Raw genomic sequence first — 18105 nt, forward strand, 5'->3', positions numbered from 1 at the left:
CGGAGGAGGTTACAGAGCAGCTAACCGGATCGAGGGATGTAGCTGAAGCTGACCGCTCAGAGGCTGCGATGGGGTCGGAGGAGGATGACGTCAATGATGCAAGGAGTGTGGAGCAATCCGGAGAGACAGCCACACTGAGTCAAGTAATAGAACGGGATAATATGGCAGGAGACACTCGCGGCCCACAGAGAGGGTCGACTGAAGACAAGGAGTTGTCTGTGGATTACGTTGCTGCAGTAGAGCATAAGGGAGATCATACTGGACTCAGTTCTTCAGAAGGGGTGTCAGGGTTGGAAAACACGAATATACAGATGGATACAAACACAGAATCACAGGGATGCGCTAGAGTTGAAATGGGTGAAACGGAGCCCCATGATAAGACACCTAAAGAGGATGCGTCATTGTCTACAACATTGCCTACAGCATTTACGGTACAGACTGCACTTGAACTGGGTAAGGAGCAAGAGGGGGATACCCAAGCGACTAAAAGTACTTTTATGACTGAAGTGGCACAACAATTAATTAGTAATAAGGAGATGGTATGCACGCTTGCTGCAGTTTGCTCAAGAGACAACTCTGTAGATACCCTAGCGCGTAAAAGTAATAGGGTTAAAAGTGTCATCAATAATATCCCGGAGGGCATCCCAGATGGTTCTCAAGTAAGTATTGAGGGGGTAGATATAGAGTATGCTGACGACAATGTCAACTGCCTCCCAATAGTAACTGGCTCACCTAGTGATGACTGCTTTTTTACTGGGAATGACGATGATAAGGAGGAGGACGAGACTGAGGGGTCAGATTTAAGTCATAACTCTTCCACCAGCCTGGATGATACACCAATATCCACGGAAAGTGACTCAGAAGCATCGCAGGCAGACACTTCAGAGTTAGAGACTGAGTCAGAGCCAGAACATAACACTATATTAAAACGAAATTTGGAGCCTAAACCAAGCAGGGGAAGGTCTCGCAGAAGAGCAAAGAAAAGGGGGAGCGGAATTCAATCAGGTGTGGCAAAAAAACTGGATTGGGACCATGTAAGCACTTCACAGGTGTACCAGGAGGGTGCAGCCGGTGGCTTAGAGCAACCAAACAACTCGCAAACACAGACCCAGACACAGACACAGACACAGGAAAAAAGCTACGCATCAAACTTTGATCTTCTGCTCACAACCTTAAAACAGATTCAGGGGGAGGCCCGCCAGGAGAGTCAAAAAGCTAAGCATGCAAATAAAAAAATACAAGGGTCTCTCCGTAAGGTTGATAAAATGTATGCAGAAATGGCTGGGCGTTTGGCGGAAGTGGAGGAGAGAACAGGCAAAGTGGAGGACGAAATGGCGAAATTGCAGGAATACAGAGAAGAACAAGAAAAAATATCATCAGATGTCTTGTGGAAACTCGAAGACTTTGAAAATAGGCAAAGGCGCAATAATGTAAGACTGCTTGGGATTGAGGAAGGGAAGGAAGGGTCGGACATACGCGCCTTTGCTGTAGAATTGTTGAAGGGGGCTTTTCCAGAGCTTGATAACTGGGACTGGGACAAGGAGGTGCAGCGCGCACACAGGTTTCCTTTAACGCAGAAAAAAACCACAAATTCGAAATCAAGGGTTATCCTAGTATACATGGGGAATTTTTTGCTGAGAGAGGAAGTAACTAGAAAGGCAAAGCCAACGACTAAGCGCTCTTATAAGGATATAACATTCTTCACTCGCCCAGATTTTTGTCACACTACTGTGGAGAGAAGGTGGCGCATGAGGCAGTTGATAACACCCTTCCAGAATGTGGGATGTGAAGTATACTTAATGTTTCCCTGTCGACTTAAAGTTGGTTTTAATGGCCAGTTCAGAGTCTTTTTTTCGGAAGTAGTAGCACAAGAATACCTGACTTATCTAAAAGAAGGGAAAGCACAAAGAGATGGGAAAGCACAAAGCGAGAGGGCTGCAGCCATAAGGCAAACCGAGTATGTGACACAAAAAAAGAAAAAATGAAATGAAAAAAGACAAAGTAAACGAGGGTGGGGGCAGCGTGGATAAATAGTCCCAGACGATGCAGGTGTAATAAAAAGACATTGACACTTCGGGAGAGTGGGAGTGGTGAAGCCTCCTGGGGGGGGTTCGGCTGTCAGACAGAGGTCAATATTGGCCTGTTTGCCAGTAGGGAGGGGAAGGGTGGGAGGGAGGGAAGGGGCTTGGGGGGGGGAGTGAGGAGACAGGACACGGCACGTCAGCAAAACACAGAATCATACACAGAAGCAAGGGTAGAGGTGGGAGGAAAAAGAGATAAGATGAGAGCTATGAGGCTGAAAAGAAGGAGAAATACACTTGAAAAGGGTGAGAAAAGTAGACATAATGGGAAAAGAAATAAACTGTATAAGTATAAGTATATGAGCACACATAACAGTAACATAATGAATTACTCATGGGGGCTAGATATGTGACATGGAATGTGTGCGGGTTGAACGATGCCCAAAAAAGGCTAAAGGTATCTTTGTTATTAAGGCAAATGAATGTGGATTTTATTTTTATACAGGAAACACATGTTATGACTTCACAAGAATTTTATTTGAAACAGCTGGGCTGTCAGCTATTAGTAACTTCACAGCAAAATGTTAAAAAAAGAGGGGTAGCTATACTATCCAGAGATAAAACTGTACTTTTGCGAAAAAAGGCACATGATCAATGGGGGAGATGGGCAATGGTCGAGTGTATGATAGATGGGGAGTGGACAACTTTGATAAGTGTATACGGGTCAACCGAGGATGACCCGGAGATTTTCCAATTTTTAGATGTGGAACTAGCTACTTGGGCTCCCAGAATTATAATGGCAGGAGATTTGAATATTAATGGTGCTGACGGGCTAGGCTTAGGGTCATTTGGTAAATATTCTGGTAGAAAAAGACGAACATGTCATGCCCTACAGGGATTAGTTGAGAATAATGCTTTATCTGACGTTTGGGGGAAAAGAAGACCAGGGAGTAAGGGCTTTACATATTATTCCGCCCCACATAAAATCTGTGTGAGATTGGACTACTTTTTTGTCTCAAATGAATTACTATCAGATTCAAGGATAGATAGACTCCCCCGGATCCTAAGTGATCATAATCCCCTAATTCTCACATTAAAAAAATCAATAAATACCAGACAGCAAAGACAGTGGACTTTTGAGAGAGGATTATTGCTGGAAGAAAAATATGTGGAACATATGAAAATATGGATTAAAGAATTTTTTGAGAATAATAGAGATAGTTCTACTGTGGGGGTGGTATGGGACGCTTTTAAGGCGGGGGTAAGGGGGGAGACTTTGAGCTTTAGCTCTTATAAGAGAAAACAGGAACAGAGGAGAAACATGGAATTGGTTGAGGCAGTACTTAAAGCTGAAGAGAAACTAGAGGAGTGTATCATGACCGGGACCCCTTCAGATAATGCGAACTTGGAACTACTAAAAGTGAAAGGAGATGCTGAGGGGGACATTGCCAGAAGGGCGGCAAAACTTTATATCACAAAAAGAGAAAAATGTCATGAATTTAGTGAAACAGTGGGAAGAACTTTAGCAATTCGAACAAGACAGCAAGAAGCATTAGGTACTGTAAGGGAGATTAAGGATACCTCGGGTAGGATACACACAGAGTCTGAGGAAATAAGGGAAGTTTTCAGAGCTTTTTATGAGAAGCTATATGAGGAGCCGATAAGGGGAGATGTCAGGAAAATCAGAGACTATCTACACGAAATCCCGGCGACTAGATTTACGGGAGAGGAGGCAGACAGCCTAGAAGAGATTTTTCAGGGGGAAGATATAAAAAATGCTATATTGGATCTCCCCTCTGGAAAAGCCGTAGGCCCAGACCTGATTCCAATAGAATTCTATAAAATATTCTGGGATATTCTAAAAATTGACATAACTAGGACAATGCAACAGGCGCAATCAGGTAATTCAATACCTGGGACATGGGGAGGCACCGAAATAGTGATAATTTAAAAAAAAGGGAAACCCGCAGAAGAACCTGGGTCATATAGGCCTATCACGTTGATGAATACGGACACTAAAATCTTTTCCAAGGCATTAGCGACAAGATACGCTAAGATAATAGATAGGGTGGTGAGCAAAAACCAGCATGGTTTTATACCCGGAAGGGGCACCACCCACCATACGCGTAAAGTGATAACACTATTTGATGCTGCAGCAGTCTCAGGGGACCCGATGGCGATTATGTTATTAGATGCAGAAAAGGCATTCGATCGGGTCTCCTGGGACTACTTGTGGTATACCTTGGAAAGATCAGGAGTTAAACAGGGGTTTATTAAAGCAGTTCAGGTGCTATATGTAAACCCTGTGGCCTCGGTGCGCGTGAATGCGGGGATTACAACACAATTTGGGATAAGGAGAGGCACGAGGCAGGGGTGTCCCTGCTCCCCATTGCTATTTGCAATGTACATGGATCCACTAATCCGGAGAATAGAGATGAATGATCTAATAAAATCATTACCTACACGAACTGGTTATTGTAAGATATTGGCATATGCCGATGATGTTGCTGTAATCACACCAACTACAACGGAGGCTATTGCTCAAGTGGAAATTGAAGCTCTGAAGTTCGGGGAAATCTCAGGTTATAAGCTTAATACCGCTAAGACCCAGATAATTAAAAACTCCTATACTACCTGCACAGATAGCCGAGTTACTAAAGCTGGAACATATCTGGGAGTGATTATATCGGCTGATTTGGATAATCTAGTGGAAACAAATATAGCTCCTTTAATAAACAGAGTAAGAAAGGATCTGGATAGATTAGACAACCTGCACTAATCAATTGTGGGACGAACTAACGTAGTAAAAATGCTGGTTTTACCTAAGTTTCTTTATTTTTTTAGAGCAATTCCTTTATTATTTGAGACTAACCTATTCAAGAAGATAGAAAATATGATTAACAGATTTATATGGGCAAAGGGAAAAACCAGGAGATCACTTAGGTTCATGACATTGCCAAGAGAGAGGGGAGGGTGGGCACTGCCAGATCTAAGGTTCTATTATTGGGCAGCAGCTCTACAAAATATGGTTGGATTGGTGGGAGGGGGGGAATGGGAAGGGGGTAATGAGTTGGGATCACTGGCAATTTATGGCTTACTACTGGGGCCAGAAGCAGAAAATCTCTTTTTAAAATACATTGAACCCAGCTATTACAAAAGGACACGGTTCAAGACGCTTATTGCAGCACATACTGTGTGGAAAGCCTTCACTAAAAGATTCGAGCTGGGGCGATATAACGCATACACTAGATTGAAAGGAAATCCAAATTTGCCTGAGGAAGTTGTTTCCGGGCCCATATTGGCAGAATGGGAAAGAAAAGGACTTAGAAAGGTCGGAGATATTCTGGGGCAGCAAGGTGTTTACCAGTTTTCTGAACTACAAACCAAGTTTGCATTAGACAAAAGTCAATTCTTTAAGTATTTACAAATTAGGAGCTTTCTTTATAGTAAGAAAGGTGGCCCATCAGGATTCAGTAAAAATGCAATCATGGAAATAATACAAGCAGGGGAGGAGTGTACTATTAAGAGATTTTATGCTGAGTTATTGATCTCAAAAGAGGACGATACAGAAAAATGGGCAACTAAGTGGAAAAGTAATTTGGAAATTAGTGAGGATAGCTTTTATATATCTTTAGAAATGGGGTATACACTGTTATGCTCAGCACCTCTTCAGGCACAACACTATAAAACACTGTATCACCTCTACCACACGCCTGCTAAGATAGCCCAATGGGGTGGTGTAACTGGAACTACATGTTTTAGATGTGGAGGTTTAGAAGCAGACTTAACACATATATTTGCAACATGCCCTCATCTGCAGTTACTTATAAAAGATATCAAGGGTTTCATAAACCGAGTATTAGGAATAGATATTCCTCTAACTCCCTCAATTATCCTTCTGGGGGTAAAAGAGGAGGAGGGACAACAGCAGAGCAACATCAGGGCGGAGGGCAGAGGGGAATACTTCCTATTTCTAGCCATGTCGGTTCTGAGACTTTGTACTGCATCAGTATGGCTAGACTCCAAGCCACCAACATTTCATCAATGGCTGGCTAAATTGCTGACAACATATAATTTGGAGGTTGAGATTAATGCAAGGAAGGGGAAAAAGGGAAGGAAAACTGGTAGACAAATTTGGGGCCCTATTACTGGCTGGAAAGAAGAGAGTATGGATTGAAAGACTAGATTAATTTATCTGCTTAATATGGATTGGACTGGCTAGAATGCACTAATATTGCTTGATATCCATGTAACGGGTGTGGGAAACAAAAAAAAAATGCTTCCCTTTTTTTTTTTTCTTTTCTTTTTTTTTTTTTGCTGCTTTGATTGGATTTGAAAAAACTGTATTATTTTTGGTAATATGCCTTGCTATGTGTATTATATAATCCATTGTCGTGCCCTGTATGTAAAAAGTGGGTAAAATCTGTTAATAAAAATATTTAAAAAAAAAAAAAAAAAATCTCTTTTAATTAAAAGGGAGGTAGTCATAGCATGTGCACGATCAAGTCTGTGATGATGACATAATAAATTCCACCAGGCAGTAGAAGAGATCTTTGAGGTATCTTTCCAGTTTGATGTAATAATCTGCAAAGAAATGGCTATAAATAAATCTATAAAATTACGAACATTGCGTGAAACATTCCAAATAGGAGAGGAACCACCTAGAAAAATGTGAACAATATCAAAGGTATGATTGGAATTTAAAATCTCATTCAGCTTGCACCAGATATGCTGCCATAGGGATGCAACCAAGGGACATTGAAAAAACATATGAAACAAAGTGCCATCGGGATGAGAGCATGACCAACAGTGGCTGGAGTCTAGGACCTTGAACTTAAAAAGATCATTTGGGGTAAGAAAAAGTCTATTATAAATGAAATAGAGAGTCAGAGTGGTGCTAGCTGAACGAGAAACAGTGTGAATTTTAGACCAGATGGATTCCCAAATAGGAAGGGAGAAATCCTGTGCTAGATCCTTTTCCCATGCAAGTTCAGGGTTGGATTTGGGGCGGTCAGGAATAGAGCGGGAGAGGTTCTTATAAAGGGTAGCCGCTTTGTGTGGAGAGGTAAAAACTAAGGGAGTGGAGTCAATTGGGACAACATCTGATAGGGTAGAGTGGAACGAGGAGAGTGTAGATAGGGCTATTTTGAAGTCAGGAAACTAGGGAGAATGTGTATTAGATATTCGAAATGAGGAGCAAATAGTGGGGAAATCCAGTAAGGAACCATCAACAAAGAGATCATCTAAATACATAATGCCTTTGTCAATCCATTCCTTTCAGAAGAGGGCCTTGTTATTAATCTTTAGAGATTGATTGTACCATAACGGGGTAAGAGAGTGTAGGTGTGCTTGAGAAAAAGAGGAGCGAAACAATGAAAGGGAAAGTGCCCTAGAGAGCTTTAAAGTGGGAGAAAGAAATCGTTTAGGGGGTTGAGATAAATGGATAGCAGCAAGAAAAGGGAAAGGAGATAGTTGAGCTTGCTCTAAAGCACTCCATGCAGTGGGAAGGGAGGGGGCGAATCTGCAAGAAATGGCCAGATTTGCTTTAAAGTAAAGGAAGAATGAAAACGAACAAGATTGGGAAAATTTACGCCACCTAAATGCTTTGTTTGTTGAAGGCGGGATATGGATATCCTGGGTTTACGGTTATTCCAGAGGAATCGAGTAAGAATACGATTAATCTGAGTGAAAAAATAGGCAGGAAGAGAAATAGGCAACATTGAAAGATAAAAATTAATAATAGGGAGAACCATCCTTTTAACAGTTGCCAATCGACCCCACCAAGATAAGAATAAAGGGGACCATCGCTCTATTAGGGTAGAAAGCTTGGAAAGAATATCTTTATGATTAGTTTTAACAGTGTCTTTAATAGATGAGGAATATAAGACACCTAAACATTTAATACTATTAGGATTCCATGCAAAACCGGAACCATGAAACATATGAGCGAGACAGAACGTATTAAGAGGTAAAACTTCAGACTTATCAATATTTAATTTATAACCAGAGACTGAAGAATATTCGGTAAGTAAAGAAAAAAGTGCCGGTAAGAAGGTAGCGGTGTTTGAGATGTAAAGTAAAATGTCATCAGCATAAGCTGTGAATTTGATGTCTAATGAGTTATAAACAAAACCAGAATAGGAGGTGGAAAGACTAATTCTTTCAAGAAAGGGTTCTAATGCTGAAATAAAAAGAAGGGGAGACAAGGGGCAACCTTGTCTAGTGCCTCTATGTAAAGGAAAATAAGATGACTGAGAACCATTAACTAAGGGTGGGCGTAGTTCGCGAAGTAGCGCTACGCGAAGCTACGCGAAGTGCACTTCGCACTACGCGAACTTCACGTAGCACTGTGCGAGCTGCGTAGTAGCATGTTCGCACAATGCAAGATGCGTTTTCAATGATTGCACAGTGCGGACAAGCATCCGGCACTGTGCAAGCTTTGAAAACGGCATCTTGCACAGTGCGAGCTGTAGTTTTCTGCTGCTCGAGTAGATTATTACTCGAGCGGCAGCTTTCTCAACGTGAACAGGTAGTTTCTCATTGAGAGCGGTCGCGAGCATGCGCAACCACTCACAATGAGAAACCTGACCTCCTCGCGTTGAGAATCTCACCGGGATGTCATTTTGCTTGCTCGCGGTCGCCAACATGACGTTCAGGACCGCGAACAAGCAAAAAATGACCGCTGCACTACGCTACGCTGCACTACGCATGTTCGCACTGTGCTACGTACAGCTCGCGTAGTGCGAAGTTGTGAAAACTTGTCAAACTCCGCGAGCGTAGCGTAGTGCTTCGCCCAGGGTTACCATTAACCCAGATGGAAGTAGAAGGGGACGAATATAATAATTGTATAGGTTTAATGATATGAGGACTAAAACCATGCCAGCGGAGGGCCCCGAACATGAAATCCCAATTAACCCTGTCGAAAGCTTTCTCAGCATCAAGGGTGATAACAGCAAGAGGGGTTGTCATTTTGGAAGCTAGGTGAATAATATTAAGGAGAGCTCTAGAGTTATCTGTGATAGATCTGCCCTTAACATAGCTTGATTGATAAATATTAATGAGGTCTGGAACAAAAGTAGATAAAGCTAAGATTTTGGCATAAATTTTACAATCCTCATTGATTAAGGAAATGGGCAGATAATTCTTACAAAGGGAAGGATCTTTATCTTTTTTGGGAAGTAATCATAACATGGCTTGGGTAAAAGAGCCTTTAGATTCGCCTGCGGAAAGAAAAGAAGATATCAAGGAAGATAGGTGAGGTTTCAGGCAATTTTTGAATTGAAAATAAAAACGAACAGTAAAACCGTCTGGACCTGGAGATTTGTCTTTGGGTAAGAGAGTAACTGCTTTTAATATCTCTTTCTCGGAAATGGGGGCATCCAGAGAAGAGAAATCGAGATTGGCGGAAGAGGATTTGGGTATATTGAGAAAAACTGAATCTATTTGAGAAGGAGTCGGGGTAGATCCGGGTGTGTATAAGGAGGAGTAATACTGAACAAAACAATCAAGGATCTTGTCGTCCGTGCAGTGACGAATCCCAGTAGCATTGGATATAACAGCTATTTTGGATTTTTGTTTCTAAATTTTAAGATAATTTGCAAGAGACCTACCCGCTTTATTACGCCCGCCATTCATCTTGGAATTAAATTTTAAAAGATGGTTGCAGGCAGAGTCACAAGAAAATTTAATAAATTGAAGTTTAGCTTTGATGAGAGAAGAGAGAGCTTCGGGAGAGCTGGACGTATAAAAAAGGTGTTCTAAATCTTTAATTTGTTTGAGAATAAGAGAGGATTTGGAAAGGGCCAATTTCTTTTTACGCGAAACAAAATCAATAATAAAGCCTCTGGCCGAAGCTTTAAATGCATCCCAAACAGAATGGAATTGAGAAGTGGAACTAAGATTAGTATGAAATAAATCATCCATAAAAAGAGTGAATTGATCGACAAACTGAGGGTCCAAAAGAAGAGAATTATTGAAACGCCAACGGCGAGAACTGGGCGTAGGTGAGGGTAAATCAATGTCTAGGATGACTGGGGCATGATCTGAAATTAGAATAGAGCCAATTTCAACATTTGTCATGAATTGAAACGTGTGTTGGGTGAGAAAGATATAATCAATCCGGGAGTGTGAAGCATGGACAGGGGAAAAAAAGAAAAATTCCAAAGTATCAGGGTGAGAGAGTCTCCAGGAGTCAATTAAACCTCTAGAGGAGATTGCACGGAAAAAGGACTTTTGCATTTTATTAGGAATATACCTGGTCTGAGATTTACGATCCAGAAAAGGGTCCATTAACTGATTACAATCACCTCCAACAATTAAATCAACACTAGTATGAGAGGAGAGGAGCATGGAGAAATCAGTCCAAAAAGTAGGGTCAATACCATTTGGACCATAAACATTACAAAAGGATAAATCAGTATCATTAACTTTGACATCTAAGTACAACCATCTACCATCAGAGTCAGAAATCTCATTTTTTAACTGAATAGACAACGATTTATGAAACAAAATAAGAACACCATTCTTATTATTAACTGACGGTGAACAGAAAACATCACCCACCCACTGTTTACGCAGAGAAGAGAGATCTTTTTGTGAGAGGTGGGTTTCTTGTAACAAAGCAACTTGGCATTTCAGTCTGGCTAAATGAGATAAAAACCCGTTGCTTTTTAATCGAGTTACGAAGACCTTTAACGTTCCAAGAAATGACACGAAGAACGTTCATTTATAAATAAAAAAAAGAAAGATAAGCAAAAAATTGAGGAAAGAGAAAATAGGCAAGAGTAGTAAAGAGATACTCTGGAACGGAGAAAAAAAAAAATCTGTACCGTAGTGTAAAGAAATAGAAAAAAAATGGAAAATAGAAGAGAAAAAAGGGAAGCAGAAGAACGTGAAGAATGCCATGAAGAAAGAAAAAGAAAAGGGGAAAGGGACAGTAGAGGAAAAAAGGAGTGGGAGATCACAGCTCCCCTGAGAAAGAGAGAAGAGAGAAGGATGGCAAAAAACCAAAAAAGGCTTCAGCCATACAGGACAAATAACGTGAAGAGCAATAAAGTGAGAGCGGGAGCAACAGGAAAAGACGACCGCACAATAAAATAAGACGTCAGAAGTAAGGTCTCAAAAACATGAAATAAAGAAAATAAAGAGGAGATACAACCGGAAATGGAGAATAAAAACACGGCGATAAAAAATGAAGGAGACTTACCAAACATTTGTGAAGGGAAAGCAGCGAACTGGAAAAATAAAACGTATAACAGCACAGTACAGTGGGGGGAGCAAAAAAACAAAACACTTGGAGAAGAGACCTAGAAAACAAGATAGAAGAACAAAAACATATTATACTGAGGAACACTACAACCAAAAATGATAAAACAGCAAGAAAAGACATTGAAACATTAAGAACTGCTGTGTTCCATGGAATCTTCCTTGTGGGTATTGATGAATTTCCAAAGGTCAGCTGGGTCATTGAAGCTAAAAGTTCATTCTTTATAAGTAACCTTGAAGAAACACAGATGAATGAGGCCATATCTTGCATTCACGGAACGAAGCGTGGGTCTTAAATCCAGAATCTCTTTGCGACAAGCAGCAGTCAATTTGGAAACATCTTGAGTGAAAAAGAGTTTGTGACCGGACCAAAGTAACTGCTTATGTTGCTTGGCAGAGTGAAGGAAATTCATGAGGTCAGAGTAAAGAAGAAAATACACGATGATCCACCTGGGTTTCGAAGAAGTGGAAGAATTTTTAGGACCAAGACGGTGCGCCCTCTGAATGTTCACATCAAGGTGTTTAGGCAGTCCAGTGATAGGTAAAACTGGTTACTTTAAAATTGTATAATGTCAGACCCCTCCGAATTCTCTGGAACACCATAAATGTGCAGATTATTGCGCCTATTACGATTCTCCAAATCCTCAGAAGTTTTCTTGAGCATTTCCACTTCCTTAGTGAGGCTAACAACCTTGGCGGCAACATCTTGAACATCATTAATCTGTTGTTCAACATCTGATACCTTCTTGGCCAAATTGGACCATTTATCGTCCAATCTCTGGAGAGTGGTAGTGGTGTTCGCCATAAAGGGGCGAATAGGGCATAATTCCTTCATGATATCTTCAAGAGTGACAGGAAGTGGAAACTTAGAGGGGGGGGTCTTTTTTGAGGCGCTTACCAGAGGAGGCAGAGTCTTTGCGCATAGCAGAGGCTGGAACAGATGCCTTTGAGTGTTGCGCGTGCTCCATTATGGCAAGTGCTGAGAGGACCAATGTAGAATGAGAGATGAATCAACTCACAGAATAAGTAATCAAAGAAATGCCCCAAAAAGTCACAACAATGAAGCAAAGAGTTCCATAACAAAGGATTTAGGGCATCAGGACGCAGGAAACAGCAGCAAATCAGTAGCGCATAATGATGAGTGGAGAAATAGTCCTCAAAAACCAATGACGCACAAGTAAAGGAGAAAACTGAGGTAAAGAGACAAATTCAGGGAGCCTCCAAGTTGCAATCACAGAAAAAGCCTTAAGGGTCCATCAGTGAAGTGAAAAAAGGAAAAAATAAGGCTAGAGGACCAAATTCAGGCATAGGAGGTCGATTTTGAAAAAAAAACGAGTAAAAGGAAAAAACAAAATGGCAGCCATTATGAAGTACTCAGCGTTTTCGCATTTATCAAAAAGAAAAAAATGCATAATTGAGGTAAAAAGCATACCAAGGAGAAGAGGGGCATTTCTGCCGCCGAAATCAGCCGTTTGTACCAGAATTCGCTATCTGGAGACGGAACCTTCTTCAGGAAAGCGCCGCCAAAATCGCGGAGCTCAGGGGGCAGCGGCCATCTTGTCCGCCGCGTTGCGCGCCCCCTACAATGGAAAAGTTTAAAGATGAGAAAAAAGGTTTAGGTAGTGATGGAAAACAAATGATGCTGTCACTGGAGTAATATCCTGAAGCAGTTGACTCATCAGGAGGCTGGTAAACTGCATACCAGTCTGATTTTTCAGGAGTCCTCCGTGCTGCTCTTTGAAAGTGTGCACAATATCGTGGGCATAATTCAAGAGCCATTCTGTAGTACATAACGCACACTTAAGGCCCAAATTCCTTTTTAGCACCAGTGAATTCAGCAGCGCAGCTTAGGCATAGCAGACATTAACGGAAATGGAAAATCAGTAGAGTAGGCTGCGTGTAATTGTATTTCATGGCCACATCGGTGACAAGAAGTCAAATATCTGGCAGCTGTTTCTGCCAGTTGTCTGCCTTTTCATTGCCCCTCCTGCGAGTACTCTGTCAATAGTACTCTCAAAATAATCACCCCTCTCTCTCTCAGGACTCTTTGCATGCCACCACCTTTTCCTCTGTCAACTGATTTCCACAGTTCCTCTCCTCCATTTCATTTGAGCACCCTGTCTTCTCGTCCCTACCTTTATACTTAGGGGCACATTACAATGCAGGTGGGACCGCCACCGACAGGCCGTCGCTGGCGGTCCCACTGACATGCAGCCCTGTGGGCCAATCTCTGCATTACAATGCAGGCAGTCGGACCCTAAAATCTTGAGGGATGGACCGCCACCTCCGAGAGGATCTTCTGACCCCATTGGGGCAGTGGTCGAAATCATGATTCAGAATGGAGGCGGTGCCTGCTCAAGCACCACCGTCAGGATCATGGTGTCCATTTCCACATGTCTTTTCATGGCGGTCCCACTGTAATGAATTGGCAGATGGAAACAGACTTTGGGGGCCCCACACAGGGGCCCTGTCCCCGGTGGGCCACTGGTAAGTGGTCAGGGGGGCACATGTGCTGCTCCCACACACATCCATGCACTGTGTGCTTGGCACTACTTGGTGCCTGGCATACGTTGCATGGATGTTTTGAAAATGCCTTTTTCTATTGCGGCTTGTGCTGCTGACCTTTTTCGGGCTTCAGCACAAGCCGCAGTAGAAAAATGCATATTCTGACGACCTACACGGTGGTCTGATCAAAACATGGCGATGTCCAACTGCCATCATAGTGTGCCCCTTAATCTACCCCCAATACTACTTATATCCAGAACCACTAAAATTATGATGCAATTGAGTCAGGGTTGACTACGTTATGCTACAAGAATAGGCAAATTATGCGGCACATATTATGAAAGTATTTAATTATTTCGCCATTTTTACACTTATTCACCGTCTGGACATAGGGTGCACCTCATTGGTACTAGTTTAATGCCTGAATATAGCAAAAAGCATCAGAAACATGATCAGTCAACTGTTGCAAAGGACCTTTCACTGCGCAGCAACAATTGTCACTGTGTTTTTAGTAACCTTTGAACCGTTAGACCTAGGAAGACATTTTTATTTTGTTAAAGTCTGCAGATTATGTAGCAGATGATGGATTAGGAGGCAAATGCGGCAAATCCATAAATCTACTAAAAACGCAGCACCCGCACAATTGCATATTTCCAGTGGCCCTGCTTATAGTAGTTAGTACTTCACTGCAGCACAGAGGTGAGCAATATATTTGGTCTGTATGACTTACATTTGACTTCTCCGTGCCATTGCACTCTGTGCCGCTACACTCTATAACACTCTACTCTGCAATGCTGCACTCTCCGCCACTAAATTATATGACACTCTACTCTGTTCCACTGCCCTTTATGCCACAGCACCACTCAACTCTATGGCACTCAACACCACTGCACTCTATGCCACTCTAATCAACTGTGCACCACTGCACTCTGCACCACTTCACTCTACACCTCTCTCCATGCCAATGCACTCTACTTTACCACACACAACTGCGCTTTACACCACTCCAGTCTAGGCCGCTCCACTCTGCACCACGCCACTCTACACCAGTGCTCTGTGCAACACTACTCTATCCCACTCTACTCTAGCCTAAACCATTCCACTCTAGACCACTTCACTCTACTCTGAAACAATCTACTGTGCTCTACATTGTTCCTCTGTACACTAATCTACTCTGCACCACTCTACTCTATGCCACTGTGCTCTACACCACTCTACTCTAAATCACTGCATTACACCCAATGTACTCTACACCACTTTACTGAAAACCAATGCTCTCCACACCAACTACTTTGCAAAACTCTATGCCACTGCACACTATACCACTCTACATCATTGTGATCTATGTACCTGCATTTTATGCTACACTATTCTACTCTGCACCATTGCGCCAATCAACCCAACAGCACTCTATGCCACTGCACTCTACACCACTCTAATCCACTGTGCACCACTGCACTGTACACCACTTCACTCTGCTCCTCTCTACTCTGCACCACTCTATGGTTTACTTTACCATGCACCACTGCACTCTACACCACTCCAGTCTAGGCAGCTCCTCTCTGCACCACTCTACTCAATGCCAATGCACTGTGCAATACTACTCGATGCTACTTAACTCTAGCCTGCTCCAGTCAACTCTATACCACTTCACTCTACTCTGCAACAATCTACTATACACTACTGTACTCTATGTCACTGTACTCTACTCTGTGCTTCTCTGCACCATTCTACTCTGCACCACTCTACTCTACGCCACTACGCCCTATGCCGCCCTTTAAACCACTGCCCTCTGCCCAATGTACTCTACACCACTTTCCTTAAAACCAATGTACTCTACACCAACTACTCTGCAACATTCTACTCTACGCCACTCCACTCTATGCCACAGCATGCTTAGCCACTCTCAAAATTGTGCTCTATGTCAGGGCACTCTACGCCCCTCTATTCTACTCTCCACCACTGTACTGTAAACAACTGCTCTCTTCAGCACTCTACTCTGCAACATTCTACTCTACTCCACGGCACTCTAAGCCAATGTACTCTACACCACTGTACTCTACAGCACTGCGCTCTAAGACCCTTTTCTCTGCAAGACTGCAATCACAGCTGCTGAACTCTACGCTACTCTGCACCACTGCACTCAATGCAACTGCACCACTCAACTCTACCCCACTGCACTCTACGCTACTACAATCTATGCCTCTACACACTTCATCACTCCACTCCATCCACTGCACTCTATTCCGTCTCAGCTTTACACTTCTGTACTCCATCCTACACCACTTCACTTTACCTTCCACCACTTCATACTACTCTGAAACTATGTACTTTATGCCACTGCACTCAGCCCCATTTTACTCCACTCTGATCCACTCCTACCTGTGCCACTCCACTGTATGCGATTGCACTCTATGCCATTGCACTCTATGCCACTGCAATCTCTGGTGCACCACTCTACTCTACCCTGCACCACTACAGCACTCTATTCCAATCTACTCTGCACCATTGTTCTTCATGCCGATTCACTCTACGTCACGGTACTCCACTCTACAACAGTCCATGCAGAAGCCATTAAAGTCTACTTCACTCTATGTTACTCTACAACACTCCACCCTACATCCCTCTACTCCACTCTATGATGCTACTCCACTCTATGACTGTATGCAACTCCCTCTCTGCCACTCCATACCACTGTACTCCACTCTATTTTACAACACACTACTCCACTCTACGCCACCCATGACAATCTACACCACATCACTCTACGACACTTCTCAACTCTGTCTTTACACTCTACTACACTACTTCCCTCTATCCCACTCCACTCTACGACAATCTACTCCACTCCACTCTACGCTACTCTACTCTACAATACTCCAGTCTACGCAACACCCTCTCCGGTACTCCACTCCGCTCCACATCACTCCACAATACTCTATACCACTGCACAACACTATACTCCATTCTCAGTCCTTCTAATCTATGACACTCAACTCCCTTCATGACCCTCCACTGGACACCACTCAATTCTTTGCGCCATTCCATAACACTTCACTCTGCCCAAAGCCACTCTACTTTACGACACTCCATTCCATGCCGATGTAAAACATGGCTAACAAATATTGACAAAGCCAATAGCTCTCGCAAAGGTGAGACCTATGGCATTTGACAATGCTTGTTGCTTATTAGCACTATTTTACTTTAAAACTCTGAAATCTAATATCTCTAGTTCTTATAATTAGATTTTTGTCATTGTGTCTTGTTTTATTTATTAAAATCATTTTGTGTGGTGTTTTCACTGTTTTACTGTTTGAAATGTTTCAAAAATACTTTGCACACAGCCCCTAAAGTTAAGTCTGACTGCTCTGTGCCAAGCTACTAGAGGGTCAGCACAGGTTATTTTAGGGGGTGTCTGTCTCTTAACCTAACTAGGTATGTGGTTGCTGCTTGATCAGGGCACCCACTCCTGTCAACCTACAACCCAATTTTTAACAATGTGATATTGATTAATAGCATATTCCACCACTGGCAGACTTTAGCAAACAAGCACATTTCTTTAGAGTACAAATGTGTGTATGTAAATATTTATGTTGAAGGTACAGTGGAGTGGTGTGGCTCACTGGTTAGAGGCAACAGACCCGGAAGCAGAGAACGACCGGGGACCAGGGTTCAATTCTGACACGGCAGGGTCGTGGACCAGGGTCAGCGGACTCGATAATTCTCGCCTCGGTGCCTACTCTAACCAGGGATCACACTCGGCAACTCTGGGCATTAAGCTTGCCTCATCTCTACAATGGCCCCCCAAAGATGCCGGGGATGCCTGGTTTCACCTTGGAGATACCCAGAAGGGACCATCTCACAGGGAAAGCCAGGACGGGTTCCCCAGCGGTCTCCAGCGCCGGGACGCTTACGGGCAGCTGTGCACTTTACAAGTCCAACACATTTACATTTACACCCTCTCAACTTTGTGAAGAACATCTGAAGCAGTCACATCTGATTTGAGAGGGGCATTTAGTACATCTTGAGTTATTGTAGCTTTGTAACAGATTTGTTAAGCAGTTTCTAGTAAACCTTTGAATAGCTGCAGTCTTGTTAAAGACTTCAAGCTGTTATGTCTAACTCGAGAAGGACATCTAGTCATTACTTAAGGTACTGTAGCCCTGTGAACGGCCAGACTGATTGGCTTTGCCAATAGTTGTTAGTTTTAGAGATTAGTTGAATTCAATTTACAACAAATTTCAAATGATTACAATATACAACTTTTCTAAAAGTATCACACATACAAAATGTCATTTCATTATAGAAACACACT

General features: G+C 42.6%; 1 protein-coding gene across 1 annotated transcript in view; it reads left to right on the forward strand.

Annotated features, from left to right (window-relative positions):
* Positions 1-18105, forward strand: part of LOC144770770 (phospholipase A2 inhibitor and Ly6/PLAUR domain-containing protein-like) — a 235278-nt gene that overhangs the window by 170296 nt on the left and 46877 nt on the right. The window lies entirely within an intron of this gene.

This window comes from Lissotriton helveticus, chromosome 7, assembly GCF_964261635.1.
Source record: "Lissotriton helveticus chromosome 7, aLisHel1.1, whole genome shotgun sequence".
Taxonomy (NCBI): Eukaryota; Metazoa; Chordata; class Amphibia; order Caudata; family Salamandridae; genus Lissotriton; species Lissotriton helveticus.